The 27759-nt window shown below is 42.4% G+C and overlaps 1 protein-coding gene across 3 annotated transcripts in view; it reads right to left on the reverse strand.

Moving 5' to 3' along the window:
• STAG1 (stromal antigen 1) overlaps positions 1 to 27759 on the reverse strand; it is a 222300-nt gene that overhangs the window by 193334 nt on the left and 1207 nt on the right. The window lies entirely within an intron of this gene.

Below are 27759 nucleotides of genomic sequence, written 5' to 3' on the forward strand. Positions count from 1 at the left end.
ACATAAGTGAACGCAGTTTTCCCTTGAGAAAGAGCAATTGTTTAATGAGGTCATCTATTAGTAACTAGCTAAAAGCCATGGTTATAATTACATACGTTTCTATTTTTATTCAAACTCTAGAGTTCACATAATTCTATACAAATTGTATAAAAGTGACAGTCACATACCAAACAAATAGCAGTTTGGAACACAGAAATTCTGCAAGGCTTCGTACTTTGAAGGAAGCCACCGCATATTAAAAGGTGTTATCTGGCATGTCAGATTCCCCCCCAGACATTCATTATGAAATCACTTGAGTTCAATCCAGTACATCTCTTTTCTACGAAGAAAAGTGCTGCTGCTAAATTAGAAACCACTAGGAACAGATATATCACTACATCTGACGAATGTGAAATTTCAGATTCTAAACACAGACAGCACACTTCTATAAAACATCAGTTCTCTGCCTCACCCAATGATGTCATATTCATCCCTAATGTAAGGGAAGGGGATGCGCTGGACATCTGATCTTACAGATACAACCGGCCCTTTTGAGAACAATCATAATGCTGATGCGGCCCACGATGAAATGGAGTTTGACACCCCTGCGCTAGAATATACACAAATCCGTTGAACTGAGCATGTTCAACTTACAAAAGAAGACTGTGGTATACCAACAACAAAATCACAAAACGTTAGCCGAATAATACAAAAATAATAAAAGTTACAATGGTAAAAAAAGCCAATGATAGCGCGCCCCCCCCCCTATACTTACCTGAGCCCTATCTAGATCCAGGGATGTTCACAAGAATAGAAGCTCTCAGCTCATTCCTCCTCATTCCTCCGCCATTGGCTCCCGCTGCGGTCGATCGCAGCTAGTGAGGAGGGAGCGTACAAGTGCTCCCATAGCAAACAGCTTGCTATGGGGGGGAACTTGAGGGGGAGCCAGGAGCACCGTCAGGGGACCAAAGAAGAGAATTGGAGCTGCTCTGTGCAAAACCATTACACAGAGCAGGTAAGTAAAACATGTTTTTTTTTATAACAAAGGAGATCCAAGTCACAGAGTACACTTTAATTTTATAACATAAGAAAGGAATTTTAATCAAAATATAAAGATTTGTTATTTTTGACAATCCATTTTAAAACGTACACAAAAAAAATACCTCTGCATGTTGCGAGTTCTATCTGCTGGCCATCCCTTTCCACAATTTCCTGGATTCTCTGCATGTTTTGCAGCTTGTGTTCTACTCTTTTCTTTAAAGTGGAGTTTCACCCAAAAATGTAACTTCCGCTTTAAGGGAAGGTGACCCCCCCCCCCCCCGACATGCCACATTTGTCATTATTTGTTTGTTTTTTTCGGGGGGGGGGCCCTCTTTTTAGAGGGTTCCAGCTCCCATTTCCCCTCGGGGCTCCACGGTGTTGGAAGAAAGTTCACCCCCCTCCCTCTCGGCAATCTGGGACACGTCATAGGTCCCAGATGATTGCCCAGCCAATTACGGCGCGCAGCGTGGCTCACACATGTGCAGTACGTGCCCGGCTGTGAAGCCACAATCATGATGCTGCAAAGAGGAGGGGGGGGACACGTGCAGGGCATTTCACGCCCGCATTGCTGAACTTGGGACAGGACAGGCAAGTGTCCGATTAATAAAAGTCAGCAGCTACACTTTGTAGCTGCTGACTTATATTAGTGGAACTCCACTTTAAGTTTACTTTCAAATTCTAAGGACTATTGTATATTCCATGGTGCCCTGCAAACCGTGATGATATCACGTGATATGTTTTCTATACTGACTGTGCACCTCCTTAAAATCCCCTTTTAGAATGTCCAGGCATAGAGCTTTAAGTTTAGACAGTAGGCTCTGTGAAAAATGCGACACAGCAGAAAATATTCACAAGACATAGTGAATACATGCGTCACTGCATTCAAGGTAGCAAACATGGGCTTCAAAGCAGTCATTGCTCTTCTCCCCCCCCCCCCCAGCAGAAGGAACCAGAGGCTCCCACTGATCTCACAGCACAGCGAGTAAAGAAAGATAGCACAGGGCCGCTGCTCTCAAGCACAGCGCTAGATCGAGATCATGAGTAGGTAGGAATGTATTTAGGGGGAGGAAGAGGGGAGTAGGGGGAGCTGCACCCAAAAGATTTACCTTAATGTAGAGAATGCATTAAGAAAAAAAAAATAAACACTTCAGCCTTTACAACCGCTTTAAAGCTTGTAAGCACATTTTTGTATGTGCTTCATGCTTGAATTTTTCTTTTCTTTTAGCTATTGGAAATCTAGGCAGGAAACTGAGAAAACTGCATTATATGCGTTTTTCAGGCACGCCCATTGATGTCTATTAGGACCAAAACACGATACTGCCCCAAAAGCAGTTCATGATTGTAAGCTCCAACGAGCAGGGCCCTCTGATCCCTCCTATATTGAATTGTATTGTGACTGTACTGTCTTTCCTGATGTAAAGCGCTGCGCAAACTGTTGGCTCTATATAAATCCTGTATAATAATAATAATAACAACAATAATGTACTTATCTGACTAAACAGCTTCAAGCCACACTACCCTCGGATTTGAACAAGCACCATTGAATATAATAAAAATCCTAGTGTCAAGTGATACAGCTGGTGCAACTTAAAAATAGTGCTTCCCTCGGGTGTGAACAGGGCCTATTATAAGCACCTTCTGTTTACAATGGGTGGTTGGCAGGCTGCAAAGTCCCGCTAGTAGAAAAAAATATGGAGAGTGGTGCCATTTTTTCAGTGCCTCTGTTGTAAACTTTGAGGATGAATTTCTCCACAATGCCAAAAAGCTAAAGAGAAAAGTCAGAGGGATTATTTTAAAATGCTTTGTTTTCATAAAAATCATAATCCCCGATTTACATAGTATGGGAAATGCAACTGCTTCTTGACTGTGCTTCAGCTTAAAGAAATCTGCAACACAGCTTTCCGGTTCTGTGAGGACATCATTCCACGTGCACGCCTCCAGGCTCGCACTGTGACCTTAGGACACAATCGATCACAGATCACAGCAAAGGCCAATCGCAGCAAAGACCAATCACAGCGGCCCTTTACCATGTGATCAGCTGTGTTCAATCAAAGCTGGTCACATGTAAACAGGCATGCCGGTTATCAGCATCCTTTCCTTGTGCTGTCTATGTGTGGAAAGAAGAGCCGATAACTGACAAGTCTAACAGCACGGTGAGTACATTGCCTCATCAGCGCACATTAGCAAATAAAAACTTATTTGCAAAATTGTAAAAAGTAAACTAAGAACACTTAGTTTAGCAAAAAAATAAAAACCCCAGTGGTAATTAAAATATCACCTAAGGAAAGTTCTATTTGTCTCGAAAAACTATACAAATTTCATATGGGTAAAATGTTGCATGACCGTGCAATTGTCAAAGTTCGACAGAACTAAAGTCTGAAAATTGGCCTGGGCAGGAAGGAGGTGAAAGTCCCTAGTATTGAAAGGGTTAAACTGTCTTTGGTACTGAACATACATTTTTCATTTTTACATTGGTTAAGTCCACATTTGCCGACCGATATTGATTTTATAAACAATTCATGAAAAATAAATCACAAAAGTGAAGAGCGCTGTATGAGCATATAAAAATGTAGTTCAAATAACCAGCTGCACTGATTTTATTGTAGAACAAACATGAAAACGTAAGTCCTGCCTGGCTGCTGCAGCCACAAAGTAGTTGTCTGGAAAATCTCAAGAGGTCAAATAATTGGTTTTGTGTTAAAAGCAATGCTAGCCTTCACTTCATAAACCAAAGTTTAGGTTGACACAGCAGCAACAGAATTACAATAGGCTATATATTTTGTGATATTATATTACACCGGCACAACACAAAAAGGTAGACTAGCTCTTAAAAACAGATGTATGGAAAAGAGGTACGAAGCATGATTTGGAAAACTTGACTGGGGAGGTGGGTTTGTTACCTGTATAAAAGACACTTGTCCAGTGTCTACAGAAGCAATCAGATTCCAATCTCTGTACCATGGCCAAGACCAAACTGTCCAAGGATGTCAGGGACAAGATTGTAGACCTACAAGACCATTGGCAAGCAGCTTGGTTAGAGGGTAACAGTTGGTGCGATTATTTCGCAAATGGAAGAAACAAAATAACGGTCAATCTCCCTCAGTCTGGGGCTTCATGCACGAACTCACCACGTGGAGTTTCAATTATCATGAGAACGGTGAGGAATCATTTCAGAACTACACAGGAGAATATTGTCAATGATCCCAAGCCAGCTGGGACCTAAGTCACCAAGAAAACAACTGATATAACACTACATCGTGAAGGACTGAAATTCTGCAGTGCCCGCAAGTTCCCCCTGCTCAAGAAAGCACATGTATAGGCCCGTCTGAAATTTTCTAATAAAGATCCGAACAATTCAGAGAACTGTGCGATAGTGTTGTGGTCAGATGAGTCCAAAATCAAGCTCTTTGGCATCAACTGAACGTGTTTGGAGGAGGAGAAATGCTGCCCATGACCCCAAGAACACCATCGCCACCGCCAAACATGGAGGTGGAAACTTTATGCTTTGGGGGTGTTTTTTTGTCAAGAGGACAGGACAACTTCACTGCATCAAAGGGACGATAGGGCAGGGCCATGTACAGTCAAATCTTGGGCGAGAACCTCCTGTCATGCAGCAGCCTCCCTTTTTACTTAAATTGTGCCCGGTCTTTCCAGAGACGTGACGAGCACACCAGCTCCAGCCATTGGCTCCTGCTGCTGTCAATGAAATCCAACGGAAAGCTAGGCTAGGCCCAAAAGAAATGTAATGTCTTAACACTCCAAAAATATTCAAATGATTAGATGTTGTAAAAACACTGTTCATAAGATGCAGATGGAGACTCCATAGGCTGGTATTTTGGAAAAAATGGTTGAACAAAACGCCAAATCACCAGGTGACATGCATACAGTTGGTGTCAGCCCTCCACCGCAAACACAAGCAGCTTACCAGATGGCATGCTCTCCACACAGTTGGCTATAGCCCAGCCACGGCCTTTGTATCCCCGGACTACTGGTTGGAACACTCGTCACACACACAGCTGAGCTCACTCCAGGACCCGAGATTTAAACTCTTAAACTGGTACTGCAATTCAGCCACGGATATGAATGAATGAAAACGTATATAGCGTGGCACATTCGAACTAAATCGCCTCTGGGCGCTTGTTGTTCCTGTCTCTAATTTGAAAATTTCAAACCTGCAGCTGCATAGCTAGAGAATGGCTTTACAGATCCCTGCAAAAGCATGCTAGAAAGGACAAGCTGTGAAACATTTGGGTTATATCTGGTATCAGAAGTCTCCCTTCTCTCACTGTGGCTGTGAAAGGCCTCACATAGTTTTAGAATAAATAGCAGTGTCAATTGACAATGCTCATTTTGCTGTAAACTCCTACAAAAAATCCATCAGGCAGTTTATGGCAACAACAGTTGTGCCACAATTTCAGCAATTGACTTTCTGTAGATATATTGGAAAAAGTGAGCAGGACGTGAGCGTGACATGGCTGATGGGCTCTAGGAAGAAGAGATTTTGCTAGCAATTTCCTGTATTGGGAGTACATTGGCCGTCCTGGGTCCGTTGGTGAGCCATATCCGTGGCTGAATTGCAGTACCAGTTTAAGAGTTTAAATCTCGGGTCCTGGAGTGAGCTCAGCTGTGTGTGAGACGAGTGTTCCAACCAGTAGTCCGGGGATACAAAGGCCGTGGCTGGGCTATAGCCAACTTTGTGGAGAGCTTGCCATCTGGTAAGCTGCTTGTGTTTGCGGTGGAGGGCTGACACCAACTGTATGCATGTCACCTGGTGATTTGGCGTTTTGTTCAACCATTTTTTCCAACATACCAGCCTATGGAGTCTCCATCTGCATCTTATGAACAGTGTTTTTACAACATCTAATCATTTGAATATTTTTGGAGTGTTAAGACATTACATTTCTTTTGGGCCTAGCCCTAAAAATTATTTTGCACTAACCTATTGGTGCAAAGTGTTTGGCGCGGCTTTATATTTTTCCAAATGAAATCCAATGACATGGGAGCCAAGGGGTGGGGCAGAAACCTGCTGTCTGTGTCAAACACAGCAGCAGGACTTGGGAGCACGACGACACAAGTGCCAAAAGGGAGAGCGGCTCTACAATGGGGCCCCCCCAAGAAGAGGAGGAGCCAGGAGCGCAGCCGAGGGACACCAGAAGAGGAGAATTGGGGTCACACTGTGCAAAACCAATTGCACCGAGGTGGCAAGTATGACTTTTTTAAACCAAACCTATAAATATCCTGAAGCCCAGGTTCATACTGGGCTGCGAGAATGAAGCCGTGCGAGTTCAGTAGAACGCGCACGATTTCACTCCCACTTGTCAGTCACGATTTCGGCCGCAATTTCAGAGGAATCTGTGCAGCTCAAAAATCGCAAAAAGTAGTACAGAAACTACTTTTTGAAATCGATGCAGCGCCGCAGATGCAGCATCACACCGATTAGGACGGGGCCACTGCTGGCAAATGCTGCCGATTTGACATGTCAAATCATACCAATGTGAACCAGGGCTTAAACCCATAGAAAAAATGTGGAGGGAGCTGAAGGTCCGAGTTACTAAACGTCAGCCTAGAAACCTTAAGGACTTGGAGAGGATCTGCAAAGTGGAGTGGGACAAAATCCCCCCTGAGATGTGTGCAAACCTGGTGGCCAACTACAAGAAACGTCTGACCTCTGATTGCCAACAAGGGTTTTGCCACCAAGTACCAAGTTATGTTTTGGGAAGGAGTAAAATGTATTTTACTCATTAAAATGCAAATCAATTTATAACTTTTTTGAAATGCATTTTTTTTGCTGTTATTCTCTTAAAATAAACCTACCATTAAAATTATAGACTGATCATTTGTTAGTGGGCAAACATACAAAATCAGCAGGGGGATCAAATACTCTCCCCGACGGAAAGAACAGCATTGGTGGCAGTTACTTCAGAGTGCATGCGCCAGTGAGGTCACTGGCTGCATGTAATGTAAATATCTCCAAAGCTGTACAAGTTTAGGAGATATTTAAACTACCTATAGGCAAGCCTTATTATAGGCTTACCTATAGGCAAGTGTCAGCAGAGGAAGGTTACTTCTTTAAAAAAAAGGAGGGGGGATCAGTATCCATGGAATATTGTCCCCTTGTATTTTAGGGTATCAAATATAATTTGCCATGCCTTCTCTTTGGATATGGGAATCAAATCAGTTTAATTTTAGCTTTACATTTTGGCTATTATTTTGTGCAAAGATATACTGCGCGGAAGGAATCATTTGTCTAAGGCTCGCCAGTTCCTAAATGTCTTGCAGGACAATTTCATGGGTGAGATAGTAGACGCACCAACTAAAAAAAGTTAATAGACCTACTGATTACCAACAATACAGACTTGATCACGGAAGTGGAAATAAGGGGCCATTTAGGAAACAGCAATCAGGTCAATTACCTTTTGTATAAAATCACAAATAGGAAACATAAGGGGGAATACAAAGACACTGCATTTCAAAAGAGCCTACTTCCCTAAACTACGAACCGTGCTAGAAGATATACCTTGGGATAGAATCTCAGGAACAGAGAACACGCAGAAGAGATGGGTTTGGTTTTAGGCCCCATACACACACGAGAGGATTTATCCGCAGATACGGTCCAGCGGACCGTATCCGCGGATAAATCCTCTCGAGGATTTCAGAAGATTTCTATGCGATGGCGTGTACACACCATCGCATTGAAATCCGCGCTGAAATCCTCTGGCGATGACGTGTCGCGCCGTCGCCGCTATTATGACGCGGCGACGGGCGCGACGCTGTCATATAAGGAATTCCACGCATGCGTCAAATCATTACGACGCGTGCGGGGAATCCCTTTGGACGGATGGATCCGGTAAGTCTGTACAGACGAGCGGATCCATCCGTTGGGATGGATTCCAGCAGATGGATTTGTTGTGCATGTCAGCAAATATCCGATCTGCTGGAATCCATCCCAGAGGAGATTTCTCCGCGGAAACAGATCCGCTGGCGTGTACACACCATAGGATCTATCCGCAGAAACCCATTTGCTGGGATTTATCTGCGGATGGATTCTATCGTGTGTATGGGGCCTAAGAGCATATACTAAATAAAAGTCATTAGCCAGTGCATCCCATTGGGAAATAAATTTAAAAGAGCTAACAAAAGGCAGTAAAGATAGAACACGAAAGATACATAGTGGAAAAGGGCAAAATAAAGCAAGAAATGTATCAGTTTATATAGTAAAAAAGAGGACAGACCATATTGGCCCCATAAAGAATGAGGAAGGAAATCTGGTTTCAAAGGATGGGGAGATGGCGAAGGTATTGAATTTATTCTTCTCAGTCTTCACAAGGGAGTGCCAGACCTTGCCAGAAAGAAGTCTCCTGTGCGCATGCGCGGGAGCGATGACATCGCGGCTCTGGCCACTCACAGCGCCAGAGCCGTGAGGCCCGACAGACATGCCGAGGGAAAAGTGCCAGCTCCCTTAGTGTGGACCAAGATCACCCGCTGACACCTCGTTATAAGGCAAGTACAGTAAAACCTTGGATTGTGAGCATAATTCATTCCAGAAACATGCTTGTAATCCAAAGCACTTGTGTATCAAAGCAAATGTCCTCATAAGAAATAATAACGCAAATGATTCGTTCCACAACCATTTATTTATAAGTCCTTCAGTTTATAGTCCATATAAAAAAAATCATAGCAACGTGATAGGTTTGTGTAACCATAAAATGTCCACCCATAAATGGAAGCCTCCACAAGGGGATTAGATGCAAAATCAAGCAGGAATTACAGAATATAAAAGAGATGCCTGTAAGTGTAGCAATACGTTGCTAAAATGTTGAACCTTCATTAAACGTAACCATATTGCTACACTTGGAGGTGCCTCTCTTCTATTTTATACTCACTTGTGACAGGATGCCAACTGTATATCAAGACATCACTTGTATAATCAAGTGAACATTTATAATAAAAAATAAAAATTGTGCTGGTCATGCAAAATGCTTTTAACCAAGGTTTTACTGTATTTCATAATGAGCTAGTATGCAGTGCCACTGGGGGGGGGGGGGGGGGGGGGAGTCATTAGGCAGCGGCCATGATCACAGCTGTTTAAAATAGACGGTGGGCAGGGGATTTAAAACCTACCACACCCCTGCCTCCGATCACAAACAATCAGCCTTTTTTTTTATATATAATAATCGACCGATGCCGATTTCTTTAACCACTTGCCGACCACCGCATGTATATGTACGTCCACAGAATGGCACGTACAGGCATATGGGCGTACAGGTACGTCCTTGCCTTTCCGCGGGTCCGATCGGGACCCCCCCCCCCCCGCTACATGCGGCGGTCGGATTCCCGCGGGGAGCGTTCCAGGACGATGGCGCGGCTATTCATTTATAGCCGCTCCGTCGCGATCGCTCCCCGGAGCTGAAGAACGGGGAGAGCCGTATGTAAACACGCCTTCCCAGTGCTTCACTGCAGCGGCTGCATCGATCGTGTGATCCGTTTTATAGGGAGACTCGATCGATGACGTCAGTCCTACAGCCACACCCCCCTACAGTTGTAAACACACACTAGGTGAACCCTAACTCCTACAGTGCCCCCTGTGGTTCACTCCCACACTGCAACTGTCATTTTCACAATAAACAATGCAATTTAAATGCATTTTTTGCTGTGAAAATGACAATGGTCCCAAAAATGTGTCAAAATTGTCCGAAGTTTCTGCCATAATGCCGCAGTCACGGAAAAAAAAAAAAAAAAAAAAATCGCTGACCGCCATTAGTAGTTAAAAAAAAAAAAAATTAGGTGGCAATGATGGGACACCGATCGGCTGCACTCCACCTTTCCCCTCTAAACAAAAACCTCCTCTCCACCCTAGATTTTCTGAGATGAAGAAAAAAAAAATCTGCCCAACATATATCAGCCGCCCCGATTTCTAAATAAATATCGGCATCCGCCAGAGAAAAACCCATATCGGTCGACCTCTACTTGGGGGGACCAACTGTCATCGCGGAACGGTAGCGTCTGCCTTGATATTAAAGCAGTACTACCCTGGGCATACCAGAATGGCTGACAGGCACAGGAGACATGTCATTGGAGATATACACATTTGTACTTTTCATGGAAGATATGTGATGGGATATTAAAGTTTTCATGACTGCCATTCTATAATTCCTGCATAAAACCATATTATATTAACAAAACAATGGGGGTGATGTGGCTGCAATTGGTGGGCTGCATTTGGTGTATTGATTTCTTGTACCATGTCTGCAGTCTCTGACCATCTCCTGTACCATGTCTGCAGTCTCTGACCATCTCCTGTACCATGTCTGCAGTCTCTGACCATCTCCTGTACCATGTCTGCAGTCTCTGACCATCTCCTGTACCATGTCTGCAGTCTCTGACCATCTCCTGTACCATGTCTGCAGTCTCTGACCATCTCCTGTACCATGTCTGCAGTCTCTGACCATCTCCTGTACCATGTCTGCAGTCTCTGACCATCTCCTGTACCATGTCTGCAGTCTCTGACCGTCTCCTGTACCATGTCTGCAGTCTCTGACCGTCTCCTGTACCATGTCTGCAGTCTCTGACCGTCTCCTGTACCATGTCTGCAGTCTCTGACCGTCTCCTGTACCATGTCTGCAGTCTCTGACCGTCTCCTGTACCATGTCTGCAGTCTCTGACCGTCTCCTGTACCATGTCTGCAGTCTCTGACCGTCTCCTGTACCATGTCTGCAGTCTCTGACCGTCTCCTGTACCATGTCTGCAGTCTCTGACCGTCTCCTGTACTATGTATGTAGTATGTCTGGGGGGTCTTTCTGCCAGACTCTGTAACAGAAGCCCTCTCTGTGTCCATCAGAGAGGCCCCCCTCCAGGTCCCATTAGTGTCCTCTCTTCCTGTAATTTGTTTATTGTTAAGAGATCATTGGAGGATCCCAGGATAGTGAAGACTTCTTAAGGGAGCATCTCTGTGTTTGAGTAGTTGCATAGAAACATTTGTAACGGGGAGGAGTTAGTAAGATGACCACGCCCATGTGGGGGTGCCAGAAATATTTCTGCACCCAGGCGCCTGTGACCCTAGGATCAGCCCTGCCATTAACCATATAAATACAAGGTTTATTGACAAAAACTACAACAAATGGAAACCGACCATCTCCACTACATTTCTCCCATGGCCCAATGAACAGGCTCCTTAGCAAATCACGGGGTCCGTTTTATCAGAGGCAACAATATGGGTGACTGCTCCTTAACCCCGAGATGCATAGCTCAAATTTCGTTTGATTCCTGTAGTATCAGGCAAAACTGGAGCCATGAGTAGCCGCCCCCCCCCCCCCCCCCCATCAGTATCATCCAGCTCAACTTTTGTCAAAGGGGCCAGGTGGAAAATGGTCAGCTGAACAGATGTTCCCACAGAGGCTGGCTAACAGAATATAATAGCTGGCAGGGGAGATTCCTTCATCCATACCATTTAGGAAAAATCCATTTGGTCTCCTGCAGGCTGAACAAGAGGGGTGTGTGTGTGTGTGTGTGTGTGTGTGTGTGTGTGTGTGCGTGCGTGCGTGCATTTTAACATTCTCAGAAAGTCTATGCTTTTTTTTTTTGTTTTGTTTTTTAAACCGTCCACTTCTGATGAAACGCACAGGCTGTGGCCTTAAACAGTGACATGTTTACTGGCTGGCAGCCGGAATGTGGATTAAAGAGTCGATACCATTTTTAAAATGGTAGTGCATTTATTGGTTTAATAGATGTGGCTTTAAACTATTATGGGCTTATCCGTTTTTCAAACATATACATCTGAATTATACCCGGTAGTGGAGTCTTGTGGCTACTCTGGGTGTCATGGAGGAATGGAGCAGTCTGGGGATATTTACACATGCTTATCATGACCACTAATATGTAGAGAGTCATGGTACTCTGCCCAGCCCCTTACTCACAAATGCAGAAAGGGGGGGGGGGGGGGGAAGAGATTCGAGCAACAAAACCATTCATTGGTCTGGTAATGGATTTGTCAGGCATTCTATAGCCAAGAATCTTATGAATCTGGGGTATATGCTCAGAAAATCTGGATAAAAAAAACCCACGAGGCAAGATTAGATTTTCGTGTACACGTTTTTCGACATCCGATTTCTGAATGGGCAAAACGTCAATTTCCTGTATGATGATTTTCGTTTAACGCGTACTGTTTTCATACAAGAAAAATCAGATATGAAAGACTGCGCATGATCAGAAACAAACCAAAAAAACAGCTTGTGTTGTTCAAGAACTCACACACAATTAGTACCATCCTTGGTTTTGACCTGCTTTGAAACATCAGGGAAAACCTGACAATCCTTCATCCGATTTTCTTATGGTGTGCACTGGGCTTTATTATATGACTACCCAGCTAGTCCATCTAAGGCCCCATGCACACGAGACGCAGATGCAAACTCATCTAAACACACGTTTTCAAATGCAAAAAACGGCGTTTAAAACGCCCGTTTTGCCGAATTTCGCAGCGTTTTACCACGTTTGCACTTATAAGCGTTTAGTTAAGAAACATCATAAGACCCTCCCTAAGCTCAAAAAACAGTATTTAACCATTTCAGCCATTTTGTGAGACCAGAGTGAGAAGCAGCTGAGAGAGCCACAAGCTGCGGATTGTCCACTTGCCACATCACCTGCCACAAGTTGTGAATTTTCCACTTCCCACGTCATCTGCCATGTCACCTGGCCACGTCACCTGCCACAAGTTGTGAATTGTCCACTGGCCACGCCACCTGCCACAAGTTGTGGACGGTGGACAATCCACATCACCTGGCCACATCACCTGCCACAAGTTGTGGATTGTCCACGTCACCTGGCCATGTCATCTAGCCAGGTCACCTGCCACAAGTTGTGGAATGTCCACTTGCCATGTCACCTGCCACGTCACCTGTTCAGATCACCAGGTCACAAGTTGTGAATTGTCCACTGGCCACGTCACCTGCCACAAGTTGTGGATTGTCCACTGGCCACAAGTTGGATTGTCCACTGGCCACGTCAACTGCCACGTTACCTGCCTGTTTAGCGGCGTTTGCGTCTGAAACCCATTTGTTTGCTTCTAAAAAATAAAATAAAAAAAAAGAAGAACATAAACACAACTGTCGAAAAAACACAGAAAAACGTGACTGTGTGCATGGGCACATAGGATAACATTTAATATATTCAGTGGCAGTTGAAAAAGCTGTCCAAATGCCTCTTAACACGTGTTTACCAGCGTCTCGTGTGCATGGGGCCTAACACAACTGGAATCAATTCTGAGAAGAACACTGAGCACTCAGCAAAAAAAACAAGGGATTTGGAAAAAATAAAGAAAAAAATCCAGTCCGACTCATTACTGATCATGCCAGGGTAACACATATTATTACGTAAGCATCCCTAGACACAAGTACTGACACTAATTTAATAACATAACATAAAAATAAAACTATTTCAGAGATCATGACACAAACATATCTGTAAGGATATTTAACTAACGGACATTATTTCTGTAATGAGGAACAATGTGGACACGGCACATACAGTACAGGTCATACAGTAAGAAGGTAAACAAATACAACATTCATTCGTCATTGGTAATTATATGCGAGAAGAGCGGTATGCGGTAGTACATTAGCACACCCATTTAACACATCCATTAAGGACAAGTATGTATAGCCTAAGGGCTTTCTAAAGTCACTGAACAATTTAATAAACCTTGCTATGGAAGAACAGAAATTGCAGTCAAACAAGAAGTAAGCAAACCAATATGGCTTTCTAAAGAGACTGGGTTTACTTTAACAATATATATATATATATATATATATATATATATATATATATATATATATATATATATATATATATATATATATATATATATACACACACACATATATATACACACACATACACACACACTTTTTTACCTCTCCAGAATTAAAAAAACAAAAAAAAAGTTGTTTTGATTTTATCTACAACACACACACACACACACACACACACACACACACACACACACAATAAGACAGCTTTAGAGTAGACCACACATAGCAGTTTTTAGTCAATAATCTCTAAAATGATCAATAACTTCTAAAAACTGTATATAGCATGTAACATGCTGGTACTTCGCAGAAAGGTAACCCAAGGCATCACCAATAATACTGGGGACAAAACTTTGTATACACTTTAGTTGAACACATTACAACGTAAAGCTGGCCATAGATGGATCAACTCCTCCTAAACAGGACTGCTGTTAACATTTTATTCTACAAGTGCATGCAGACAAATTGGCTGCAATGCTAATCAGTGCATTACAGCGGGGGAGTCCAACTGTCGGAATGCAATAGCACAGCAGCAGGGAGGATTTCCTCATCCACCTTGAATGTGTGGATGGGACAATCCATTCAGTTTACTACACAATAGACTTCTGTCGTTTTCTCCACACAGTCAGCATCACCGGCTATAGCCGGCAGCACTGATCAGTGTATGCTGACAGCCAGGAAGTCTCCCGGCTGTCAGAACACAATAGCTTAGTGGAGAGGATTCCTTCATCTATATCAAGCGTGTGGCTTGGGGAAAGGAGTATTTTTTTTATAAATTACTCATCTATGGGCTGCTTAACGGTACAAACTCATTTATATTTACCAACAACTATTTAGTGCTAGGATCTGTCTAAACAATACTTTCAATTAACATTCCAGCAAAGCTTTATAATGCATTGTTGTTAGCTCTAAGGCCAGCCATAGACAGAAAATTTCTTTCATGCAAAACACAATGTTGACAGGGGAATCCCTCCCACCGAGTTATTTTCTCCCAGTGGGGCTGGGGGGCTGGTAGCTGTCCTCATCGGGAAAACACAGCAATTATTGCTAGCAGCTATTAACTATAAATAACAAAAATACAAAAATAATAATAAAATTAGCAAACAGGCTATTCGTAAACAAAATATGAACACTATACACAGGCATTCCATCATGAAGCCACAATAGCACAAGAAAGAAAGGTTTCCAATATGCTTGAAAGACTATCCTGTACATGGCAATAGATAAAGTTTTGGTTCTGGCTTTCCTATTTGCCTTATGCTACCAGATTGCTTTTCTAATGAAAACTGGCATTTATAGACAACGGACATTTTTTGTGTACAAAAATGTTCTCTTATCCGAGAGCCAACACTGGCTAATTATTGGCCTCAATGGTGATCCTATATTGGAATAGTAGAGGAAACTATTCAGTTTCAGGGAGCTTAATGCCTAGTACACACGTTGACAAGAAAAAAAAAAAAAAACGCAACGCATTCTGAGTGATCTATCACCTATAACATCCTCCAAGATGCAGCACAATGTGAGAGTCCTCAATTCCAAACAATATAATGGTCCTTCAATGACCAATAAAGCTGTATTTCCACCACAATGTGATTTCTCTCTTCCTTCCCGTTTTCTCACTCTGACACATGCAAACACCCAGTTTGCGCTCAGCTTGTACAATGTGCCTCAGTACAGATCAGAGTCATAACACTTGTTGCCCCACCTTGGACATATATGACATCAGCTATTCCATCACATGCAAAAACAGAATAGGACCAGAATAACATTCTCTGAATATTAACAATTTATTACGTGTTAAAATCAACACTTACATTTAAATCTATGTATCTCAGCATGAACAAACATCGGTCATAGTGAATAGTACAGCCAAGTTTACTCATATCCACAGCAAGCCTCCAAATCCAGTACGCATTACGTTCCCGTACCAGGCAGGAATCACATTATTCGATGGGACTGTGCTGCAACGTGTAGGATATTATAGATTATGTTAAAGTGTGGTGAAAAGCACCAATTGATGCGTTAGCAGAAATCGCTTTTGATTTTCTAGTTTTATTTTGCATGCATTTATGGACTTTTTTTTTTTTTTACTAACTGCTAAGAATGTTTTTTTTTATTTTTTATTTGAGTGATTGCCCGATAGCCTATTCCTTAGTACAGCTTTCGTGACTCGATCATGACAGTTTATGCAAAAATATCTGAAGGGAGAAACAATTTTTTTTTGTAAGATAACAAATCAAACGATTTTTAGGCAAGTAGTATAGTATTTACACGAAAATAAAAACCAAAAAGACCAAGACCACACATGCCCCGGAACAAAGAAAAAAAATATGACATTACATCACTTCCGAAGTTGTATTCTAAATGAGCATTTTCATAACGTTGGTAACCCATTTTAGATATGAGACTAGCCCCCCCCCCCCCCCAACTGCCTTTTGGGACACACAGGTCCCAGCAGACGGTGGGACCATTCAGAAAGCGCAGCACTACTCACAAATGCGCACTAGGAAATCAGCCGGTTTCCCTTACTTACGTTGGTGCCCGAAGGCAAGTGTCCTATTAAAAGTCAGCAGCTACAGTATTTGTACCTGTTGACTATTTTTTTAGACTGGAGCTCCTCTTTAAAAATTGTATAGGGGAGTGTTGACGGTTAGAGTGGCAAGAATGTGGAACACTCTTCCACAATCAGTGGTGTCAGTGGGAAGTGTCAATTAAAAAAGCTTAGATGGGCATCGTAGAGAACACAATATACAGGATTATGGGAAATGATATTGACAAACACACGCACACAGGTTGAACTAGATGTTGTTTGTTTATTTATTCTTCACTATGAAACTTTTCATGATATTTTTAAATATGACCATTATGGTAAGAAGGGACTTGAGGAATCAAAAAGCCCTACAAGCGATTTATTGTGGGGCACAGTAGAGCCTTTTAAGAACATCTCATTCCATCGCATACCCAAATTATAAACAAGTGCACAAACCAGCAAGCTCAGCATCAATATAGCCGTCACAATGCCAAATAGAACACAGTGCATGATTTTATTTCACAAAAGAATACAATATAACCCAAAAAATTATCACTATATTGCCTCCTCTGTACCGGTTTTACCCACATAAACCTTGTACCAGCGCCCTGCAACTGCATCCCCATTCAGATGAAAATCACATTTTCACTGCCCTGCCACCACAAGTGCAAGCAAGGCCTTAGAGCAAATTTTTATTTTATTAAAACAAACATGTTATACTTGCCTGCTCTGTGCAATGGTTTTGCACAAAGCAGCCCCAATCCCCCTTTCCTGGGGTCCACCTGCCGGCACTTCTGGCTCTTCCTCTTCGACAAGTGCTCCAAGGGAAAGCCACTCTCACCTGTGGGTGCTCACTCCCAAGCTGCCCAGTCTGCATACATTGACACAGACCATGCCAACTGGGCCCCACCCTGTCACAGCATTTGATTGACATCAGCAGGCGCCAAATGGCTCCATCAATCTGCCCAATGAGGAGGGAAGCAGCGGAGAGACACACTGCTCTCATGCACAATGAAATCTGATCGGGATTCCCCATCCCCCGATTGATCACTTGGTGAAAACCCATTCAAGTCATGGCTATTCGATTTTTTTTCAAATACAATTGCCTGGATTGAATCACATAAAATTGAAGCGTGTATGGTCTTCATAAAAGTTTGAGTGATACAATCTGTACCCGAATGTCAGCCAAAATTCAACCTTTTTGAAAACCATGAACACATCTGCCAGAACACATTGTGTGTGTGTGTGTGTATATAATTTATATATATATATATATATATATATATATATATATATATATATATATATATATATATATATATCACACACAGCATATTTCTTTTCATGTTACACAACAAACAAACCCTTAAATCACTCACAGATGTGGAAGCAAGCAAATAACTTCAAAGTAAAAATATTTAAAGACCAAGTTCACCTCTCTAAACATGTTTTTACACCCATATTTAGTGTGCAACATGTTCAGCATCTGACCCTTCAGCACATTATCCAATTCTCACCACACACGTTAATTGTTTTAATCTACAACCTGTTCTTTTGTTATATTTATTGTGATGTCAAAAATTACATATTTTGTTTAATGCATATACAGATGACGCAATTGAGATATGGCAAGATAAAGCATAAAAAAAAAAAAAAGTACAGTATATCAGGAAATGATCTAGATTTGTAATGCTGCTCAAACATGTCACCATCAGACTGATCTAGAAAACAAAAATCACAAGCTCATGATTTCTGTGCCCTCCAAAACATCTGTTATAAAGCCAACATTGAACAATTTGACAGCTGTCTTCAGAATCATCGGGTCACACTGAAAATGTCCTCCATTTGCATGAAAATAGAAAGAGGTATTAGAAAGGGAAAAAACTGGAATCTGAAAACCCTTTTGGGGGGTCATTGGTAGCTTGAGGATTCAAAGTGCCACAACAAAGGCAAAGCCAACAAGTGGACCCAGACCAATGGCAAACAAGAATTACAATTGCATCCAGCCAACAGACAACCGAGGAGCTGTAAATTCTGGATTTGTGTCCAGACTCAGAGGTGTCTCACTTCTCGCCAGGAGCAGTGCCTTTTCCCTGTGGCCAACAGTCTATACCAGCCTTTCCCAAGAGGGTTTCATTTTACCCTAGGGTTCCTCCAGAGGTTGCTAGTGCTCCTTGAGCAATCAGCAATTTCCACGATTTCCAGATAAGTAAACACTGATGCAAATAAAGTGTTTACCTTTAAAATGGATATTTTACCCACTGACCACAAATGTAAGAAGCATTCTTCTAACTGACCACTAGACTAATGTACTAGGAGCTGTAGATAAAGTAATACACAGGTGTTTCCCAAGACTGGAAAGTTATTTTAAAAAAAAAAGGTCCCCCCATGATGAAAAGGTTGAGAAAGATTTGCCTAAAAAATTGCTTTACAGGGTAACAGCTTAATTCTATTTTAGAATGAATTCTAAGCTTATTCAATTAGACAAGCGCAACAATGGCAACCAAAATTCACCTTGCAGTCAAATTAAAGGAGTTGTAAATAAAAAAAAAATTGTTTTGCTGAAATGACTGTTTACAGGGTATAGAGACATAATAGTTAACTGATTCCTTTTAAAAACGAATAGATAAAAATCCTTCAATAGTACAGTGGAAAAACTTAGTAAATAGCAACCTGATATTATATAGAGAGACATATTGTATTAGAGGATATGGGGAGAAATATAGAAGAGTATGGGCAAATTGGATAGAGAACTCTATAACAGCATCAGGATAAAGGGAGAAACTGGGGAGATAATCACACCATTGGGAGAGGGGGGGAGGGGGGAAGGGAGGAAGAAGAATGTATTGTATTGGATGGAAGGATATTGTATGAATGTTTTGGAGAAATAGAAGAAGAAGGTTAATGTTAATGTCATTGGAATTTAAGTAAAATATGAATGTAATGTATGTGTATGATTTTATTTTTTGTATGGAAAAAAGAAAAAATATAAAGAGATTAAAAAAAAAAAAAATAGATAAAAATCAATCATATAAATGTACCTGTAGTTTCTAGTTTTGTTTTTTCATGTTGTTTCCTGCCTCTGCTGTACAGAGCCACAGAGCCAATACAGGGCAGTGATGGTTTGGAAAACAAAACTGATTGGTGCTGAGGGGTTTTAGACACACAGTAATCACACCTCATTGATTAGTGACCACAGAGATAAAGCTCCTAGTACGGTGGTTATCAGGAAAACAGCACTGCATTGAGGTAAAGGAAGCTATTAAAATTTTAAAAAAAAAATTCCTTTACAAATCCTTTAATCTGACTAGCTGCTACTAATATTTCCAGTTTGCCCTATATGTAAAGAAGTTTAATTCAGCCTGCAGTCTAAACAAAAGAATGACAGATTTATCCATCCACCCCAACAGTGCAGATGGAGGAATCCCTGCTGGGCTATTGTTTTCTGACAGCCAAGACCGCCATCTGTCAGGATTCAGGCACTGTTGGGCTGATAAGTTTATGACACCCTCCTTTGACAAAAGTTGAACGAACAATGGAGTAGCGCTTGAAATCAGCAAGAAATTTGAGCACCATACAGGCCAGCTTTACTGTAAACAACATTTTAAGGGCCACAAAAAAAGAAAAAAGTGTTGACCAATAGATTAAATGGCATGCGATTAATAAAACCCAATTCTGAGACCTACTCTTCTGGTACATAGCAGTTACCCCAACTCATAAAGGACTCTGAAAGGTGCACCTCAAAGTTTGAGTCATTTATTCTGTTGCAAGTCTTTCCTTCTTCTAAAGTTCCATAACACTCGGGCCCATAATAAAAAGCAACCATGACCAAAACATTCTGCATAGTAAACTGCCAAGCTGACAATCTATAGGCTGTCATGCCAGTGGTGGTCTCAGTCAAAGCATCAAGTTGTTAGCCACCACACTGGTCTGTTATCTCTTTTTACAATTCAAAGTTAAAAATGAAAGCTCAGGTCCCAGAAAAACTAAACACGGACACTGCCATAATGAATTCAAGCAAAGGGAGCAGTCAGTGAATAGTGCAAAAAAGTTGTGACTTTCACCTAAGCCACAAAGTGGCAGAATAAGAACTGTACTAAAGAGCCGACAATCTATAGACTTCCAGAGTATAATTTAGGCAATCTGAGTCACAGGCCAAACATGGTCCCAAAACTAAGCATCAGCATATCAGGTTGTCCACCACACCAATCTATTGGCTTTGGCCAATTTTTATTTTTAGGGTGCTAGGGTGATCTGACAGCGGAGATCTCCGAAAGGCTGAACGGGTACCAGGATTAAGTTTAGAAGCTTAGATTTTACCCTACACCAATCTATTGGCTTTTGTTACCATTTTTTAGCTTCCTTCCAAGTCAAAAAGTGACAAGATTTGGACTGTGCCGAAGAGCTGACAATCTACAGACTGCCAGAGAAAGTTGTACATTTGCTGAAGCCAGAAGACAAACATTGGTTTCTTGCCCTGCTCCTTTCAGGGGGCTACAGTAAACAGCTGAGGTCTCTGAAAGGCCTGGATTGGTAGCAGGATACGCGTTTTATTCCTAAACTAAAAATCGCTTCTACTACCTCTTTTGTGGTGCTATGATAACCTGTAGCTGAGGTCCAAAGCCATGGGACTTCTTGCCCAGTCACAGTGACACGATGGGGACTGTGCCATAGTGTTGACAACCTACCAGAGAAAAAGGCGTGCAAGGATGCCAAACATTACAAGAATTGCATTTTAGAACCTCAAGTTCCCACCATGCCAATTTATAGGCGTCAACTACCTATTTTTGGGGTGCTTTGGTAAACTGACAGTGGAAGTTTCTGCAAGACTGATCACTGACAACCATCATGGAATGCATCAGTGATTGGGTCTACAGATCTGGGGCTTCCCTTCAAATCACAAAACATGAGAACTTTGCCCCAGAGCTGACAGTTTTCACTCTGCCAGGAGTCCAAAGATGGCCCCAGAATTAGGTTTCAGAACCTCTAGTACTCTGCCATCTCCTCACTTACACTCCCTTTGGGGTGTTATGGTAAACCGACAGAGGATGTCTCCGATAGGTAGGATTGCAACAAGTTTTGGAAGCATGTATTTGCCAAGTTAAAGGCTGCCAGAAAGCGTCTAAATATAGTCCCAGATTTCAGTTTTCAAAACCTCCAGTTCCATAGGCTTCCACTCCCTCTCTTTTTAAAAGAAATTGAAATAAAGATATAGTCTTTGTAAGCACACGCACATATTTAGCAATACATACGTTTTTAATTGGATAAAGTTAAAACCATTGTATACAAACACATTAAAAACCATAAAGTTAAGTGACCTCAAGGACTCTCATAACACCTCTAATACATATACCACATGCAACGAGCGCAAAGATTTTAAGCACGTTGAACGATATAGATCCAATGGTTGTTTGGATACGTGGCGAGGCTGAGTCGTTTTCGAAGGTCGCTCAGAGAAAATCTCTCTTTTTAGGGTGCTATGGTAAGCTGACTTTGGAGGTCTCTGGAAGGCAGGAGTTGGTACCACTGATATTTTGGAAGCTCACATTTTTTTCTATACAAATCTAAACACTGACCTCAAGAGCTCCACCATGGAGTACAATCAGTTGACAGCTCTACAAATATGGGGCTTCCCTACAAAAAAACAAACAAAGAGGCAAGATAAGGTCTGTACCACAGAGCTGGCAACCTACATGCTGCCTGAGAACGATGTGCAATCCCAGAGCCAGGAAGCCAAAAATGGCCCAAGAATTAGGAGTTTTGGGACCTCTAGTTTGCCATATTTTGACTTTTGGGGCGCCATGAAAAAAAAAAAAAAAAAAAAAAAAAAAAAACACATTGTCAAGGAGCTTTGTCATGCATTGGAGTCAGTGGACAGTTCTAAAGAACTAGGACTTCAGAACTAGGTAGCTTGGTAGACTAGGGTCTACCAAAGACAAAAGGATGAGGGATTAAGCAACAGAGCTGACAAACTATAGATTGGTAAAAAGGATTTTCTAAATCAGGAATCCAAAGTTTCAGAACCTCCAGTTCTCCACCATCTACTGGGTTCCGCATTCAATTTATGGGATGCTATGGTAAAGTGACAGCAAAAGCCTCCAGAAGGCTGGGCTGATACCAGGGCTTAGTTTTGGGAGCTAGGATTTACATCAGTCTCAGGGCTTCTTCCTCCTGTTTTTGGGGTGCCATTTTAAACTGACAGAAAGGCATCCATGTTCTCTGACAAAGAGCTCCACCACGAAGCAGACAATTCTACGGATCTGGGGCTTTCCTCCAAAACACAAAGTGATAGCATGAGGACTGTGCACAAAGCTAACAATCTAAGGGCTGCCAGAGAAGTGTGCAATCCCCGAGCCAGGAAGCCAAATACAAAACCTAATTCTGGGCTGTAACTTCCAGTTTTGTACCATCTTTTGGCTTTTATCTCTTTTTGGGGTGCCATGAAGTGACAGTAGAGGTCTAAACATTGACAAGGAGCTCTGCCATGAAGTGCAGTTAGAGGATAGTTCTAAAGAGCCAGGACTTCTACTGAAGACACAGGATGAGGACTATGTCAAAGAGCTGACAACCTACAAGCTGCTACAAAAAGGTGTGCAATCTTCGAGCCAGGAAACCAAACTTAAAGGGAACTATCCTTTTCAGACAGGGAAGCTGCCATCTTGGCTAATGCTTGATCTGCAACTGCCATGTGCTGCACAAGTGATTAGTTATGACCCCAGCCTTTTGCCAGTTTGGTTCAGAGAAGAAGCAAATATGGCTGTTAGCATCCCTGGCATGCCAAGAACAAAACTGTTTTTTTTTTTAAACTGTTTAATTGATGGGTTTAGTTTTGCTTTAAGTTTCAGAACCTCCAGTTCTGTGTCATCTATTAGGTTCCGCTGCCTATTTTCAAGGTGCCATGGTGAAGTGACAGCAGAGGCGGTCAAAGCTTTAAGGGTCACTAAAATATTTTTTTTTTTACCTTACTGCAGTCCTGGTTTCATGTCCCAATTGTTCGTTTTTGCTCTGATGTTGCCGTAATTCTTCTCTGTTCTGGACACTTCCTGGTTGTCTGTTTCCTGATGACCACAGTACTGGGAGATTCTAGTTTCATTTTCCAAACCATCACTGCTCTATATTGCACAGAGGCAGGATAACATGCAAAAACGAAACTAGGAGGTACATTATATGATTGATTTTTGTCTATTTTTAATCAATTTTAAAAGGAATCAGTCAACCATTATGTCTCTATACCCTGTAAACAGTCATTTCAGCAAAAAAAATAAAAAAAAAAATTCCTTCACAACTCCTTTAACCTCTTTACGGGCTAATTTTTCAGATTCGGTGTTTACGAGATTAAAACAGTTTTTTTTGCTAGAAAATTACTTAAAACCCCCAAACATTATATATATATATATATATTTCTAACACCCTAGAGAATAATATGGCAGTCATTGCAATACTTTTTGTCACACCGTATTTGCGCAGCGGTCTTACAAGCGCACTTTATTTAATTAAAAAATAAGACAACAATAAATTTTTCCCAATTTTTTTATATATTGCGAAAGATAATGTTACGCCGAGTAAAATGATACCCAACATGTCACGCTTAAAAATTGCGCCGGCTCGTGGCATGGTGTCAAACTCTTACCCTTAAAAATCTCGATAGACTATGTTTAAAAAATTCTACAGGTTGCATTTTTTGAGTTGCAGAGGAGGTCTAGGGCTAGAATTATTTCTCTCGCTCTAACGATCGCGGCGATACCTCACTTGTGTTGTTTAAACACCGTTTTCATATGCGGTGCTACTCGCGTATGCGTTCGCTTCTGTGCGCGAGCTCGTCGGGATGGGGGCGCTTTAAAAATTTTTTTTGGGGTTTTCTTATTTATATTTGGTTTTATAATTTTTTACACTGAAATAAAAAGGGGGGCCCCTCTCCCGCCACCGATAACGGCGATCTTGCGGCGGAGACCGCCGTTATCGTGTACACCACCGCCCACTGAAAAGATGGATATCTCGGTTGTGGCAGCAGCTGCTGCCGTTACCGAGATATTCATCTTTAAAAACAGGACATCTTTTAGACATGGGGCGGTGGTCAAGAGGTTAACATTGACAAGGAGCTCTGCCATGAAGCACAATGGATAGTTCTAAAGAGCCAGGACTTCTACCAAGGACACAGGATGAGAATTCTACAGGCTGAAAAAGAGCCAAGTGTACAATCTCTAAATCCGGAATGCAAACTTAGGTTTCGGAACCACCAGATCTCCATCTATTGGGTTCCGTTTCCTTTTTACAGGATCCCCTGGTGAAGTGACAGCAAAGTCCTTTTTGGAGTGCCATTGTAAACTGACAATAGGGTGTTCATGATCTCTGACAAAGAGCTCCACCACGAAGCAGACAACTCTACGGATCTGGGGCTTCCCTCCAAAACACAAAGTGACACCGTGGGGACTGTGCACAGTGCTGAGAATCAATAGGCTGCCAGAAAAAAGTGTGCAATCCCCAAGTCAGGAAGACAAACATGGCCTCGGAATTTAGGTTTTGGAACCTCCAGTTTTGTACCTTCTTTTGGGATGCCATTGTGAAGCGACAGCAGAGGTCTCTGTAAAGCTAAACAAGCTTCGTCACAAGTACAGTGGATAGTTCTAAAGAGCCAACCAAAGATACAGGATGAGGACTATGCCCCAGAGCCAACAATCTACAGACTGCTAAAGAACGAGGTGTGCAATGTTCGAGCCAGGAATTCAAACAAAGCGGAACTAAAAACTTTTCTATCTTTTATAGCAAAGGAAGCTGCAATCTTGGCCTCTGATCTGCAACTACCACGGTCCTTCTCATGTGATCAGTTATGACACTGGCCATTTGATGGTATGACAGCTGGGATCAGAGACCAAGCAAATGTGACAGTTAGCATTCTCAGCATAAGAGGAGCATAACGTTTTTTTGAAACTTAAACTGATGAGTTTGATTTCAGAATCTCCAGTTCTCCGACATCTACTGGGTTCTGCTTCCTATTTTCAGGGTTCCATGGTCAAGTGGCAGTGGAGGTCTCTGTAAAGCTAAACACTGACAAGGAGCTACACCACGAAGCACAGGCAATGGATAGTTCCAACGAGCCAGGACTTCTACCAAAGACACAGGACGAGAACTCACAGAGCTGACAATCTACAGCTGGGATATGCAATTAGCGGACCTCCAGCTGTTGCAAAACTACAAGTCCCATCATGCCTCTGGGTGTCATACCTTTGGCTGTCAGAATCTTGCTATGCCTCATAGAACTCGTAGTTCTGCAACAGCTGGAGGTCCGCTAATTGCTTATCCCTGATCTACAGGCTGAAAAAGAACGAAGTGTGCAAGCTTTGAATTAAGAATACAAACTTTGGGTTTTGGGACCTCCAGTTCTCTGCCATCTATTGGGTTCTGCCTCCTGTTTTTGGGGTAACATTGCAAAGCGGGATATCTCCGATAGAGCTCCACCACAGAGTGGACAGCTCTACATGCTGCCAGAAAGCATCTGGAGTCCAAATATAGGTTTTCAGAACCTCCAATTCTATTGGACACAGCATGAGGTCTCTGCCACAGAGCCAAGAGACAATCTACAGGCTCAAAAATAACGAAGTGTGCAATTTGATTCAGGAATCAAAACGTACATTTCGGAAGACATTGGGTTCACCTGCCTATTTTCGGGATGCCATGGTGAAGTGACATCTGAGACCTTTACCAGGATTATGTTTTGGGAGCTAGGATTTACACCAATATCTGGGCTCCAGTTTTTCGGCTGCCATTGTAAACTGACAGCGGGGGTGTCCCTGATCTGTGACAAAGAGCTCCGCCATGAACCTCAATCAATGTAAGTTCTGAAGGACCAGGACTTCTAACAGTGACAGGATGAGGAGGACTGTGCCACAAAGCTGACAATCTACAGGCTGGAAAAAATGAAGTGTGCAATTTCTAACTAGGAAAGCAAATCACAAAGAGTGCGCACAAAAGGCAACACACCTCGTAGATTAAGGGTCCTTCACTGGATACTCTGGCTCAAATGGCCTCCAGACATTGAAAACCTAACTCCAAAAAAAGATGTAGCCAGAAACTCCATAATCCCATGAAAATCTTTATTTGCTACATTAAGGTCAAAATTAAAAATAGCGGACGCATTTCGGCATACAGCCTTGTTCACAGCTGTGATGTAGCAAATAAAGATTTCCATGGGATTCTGGAGTTGCCAGCTACATCTTTCTTGGAGTTTGAGTCTGTGCAATTTCAGGAATCCAAACAAGTTTTGGAAACCTCCAGTTCTCCACCAACTATTGGGTTCAGCTTCCGATTTTTGGGGTGCCATGGTGAAGTGTCCGTGGAGGCTTTCGGAAGGCCGAGCTGGCACCAGGACTAAGATTTGGGAGCTTGGATTTACACTAATCTCTGGGCTACACTTTTTGGGTTTCCATTGTAAACTGACAGCAGGCATATCTGATCTGACAAAGAGCTGCACCATGAACCTCAATCAATAGGTAGTTCTGAAGGACCAGGACTAACACCAGTGACAGGATGAGGATTGTGTCACAGAGCTGACAATCTATAGGCTACCAGAGAAACAGGTCTACACTCCCTGATCTAGGAAGCCCAACACAGTCCCAGAATGAAGTTTCAGAGCCTCCAGTTGTCTACTATCTATTGGCTTTTATTCTTTTGGGGTACCATATTGACCTGACAGCGGGGGTCCCTGATCTCCACCATGGAGCAGACGGCTCTGTTTTTTTGGCTTGCCTCCCAAGTCAAATTGACAGTACGAGGTCTGGGCCACAAAGCTTTCAATCTACAAGATATACAAAATATGGAGTGACTGTAAAGTAAACAAACAATCTACAGGCTTCCAGAAAAGGAGGTGTACATTGACTGATCTTGGAAGCCCAACAGCCCGAAAATGAAGCTTCGGAGCCTCCGGTTTTCTACCATCTTTGGGCTTTTGACATCTTTTTTTGGGGTGTCATAGTGACCCGACAGGGGGAGCACCAGATCTCTGACATAAAGAGCTCCACCACAGATCAGGGGCTTCCGACACAAAGTGACACTGAGGACTAGGTCACAGAGCTGACAATCTACAAGACTGACACAAAGTACCCAGTGACAGCAGTGCCTGGGCCATAGAGCTGACAATCTACAGGCTGCCAGAGAAAGGTGTACCCTCCCTGATCTCAGCAGCCCAAAAACAAAGTTTTGAAGCCTCCAGTTTTCTACCATCTTTGGGCGCTTGTTCTTTTTATTGATGGGTGCCATAGTGACCTGACAGCGGCGGTCTCTGATCTCCACCATGGAGCAGACAGCTCTCTGGATCTGGGGGTTCCATCCAAAGGACACAAAGTGACAGTATATGGACTAGACCACGGAGCTGACAATCTACAAAAATGTACACACAAAGTATAGAGTGCAAGC

The sequence above is a fragment of the Rana temporaria genome, chromosome 4 (assembly GCF_905171775.1).
Source record: "Rana temporaria chromosome 4, aRanTem1.1, whole genome shotgun sequence".
Lineage (NCBI taxonomy): Eukaryota > Metazoa > Chordata > Amphibia > Anura > Ranidae > Rana > Rana temporaria.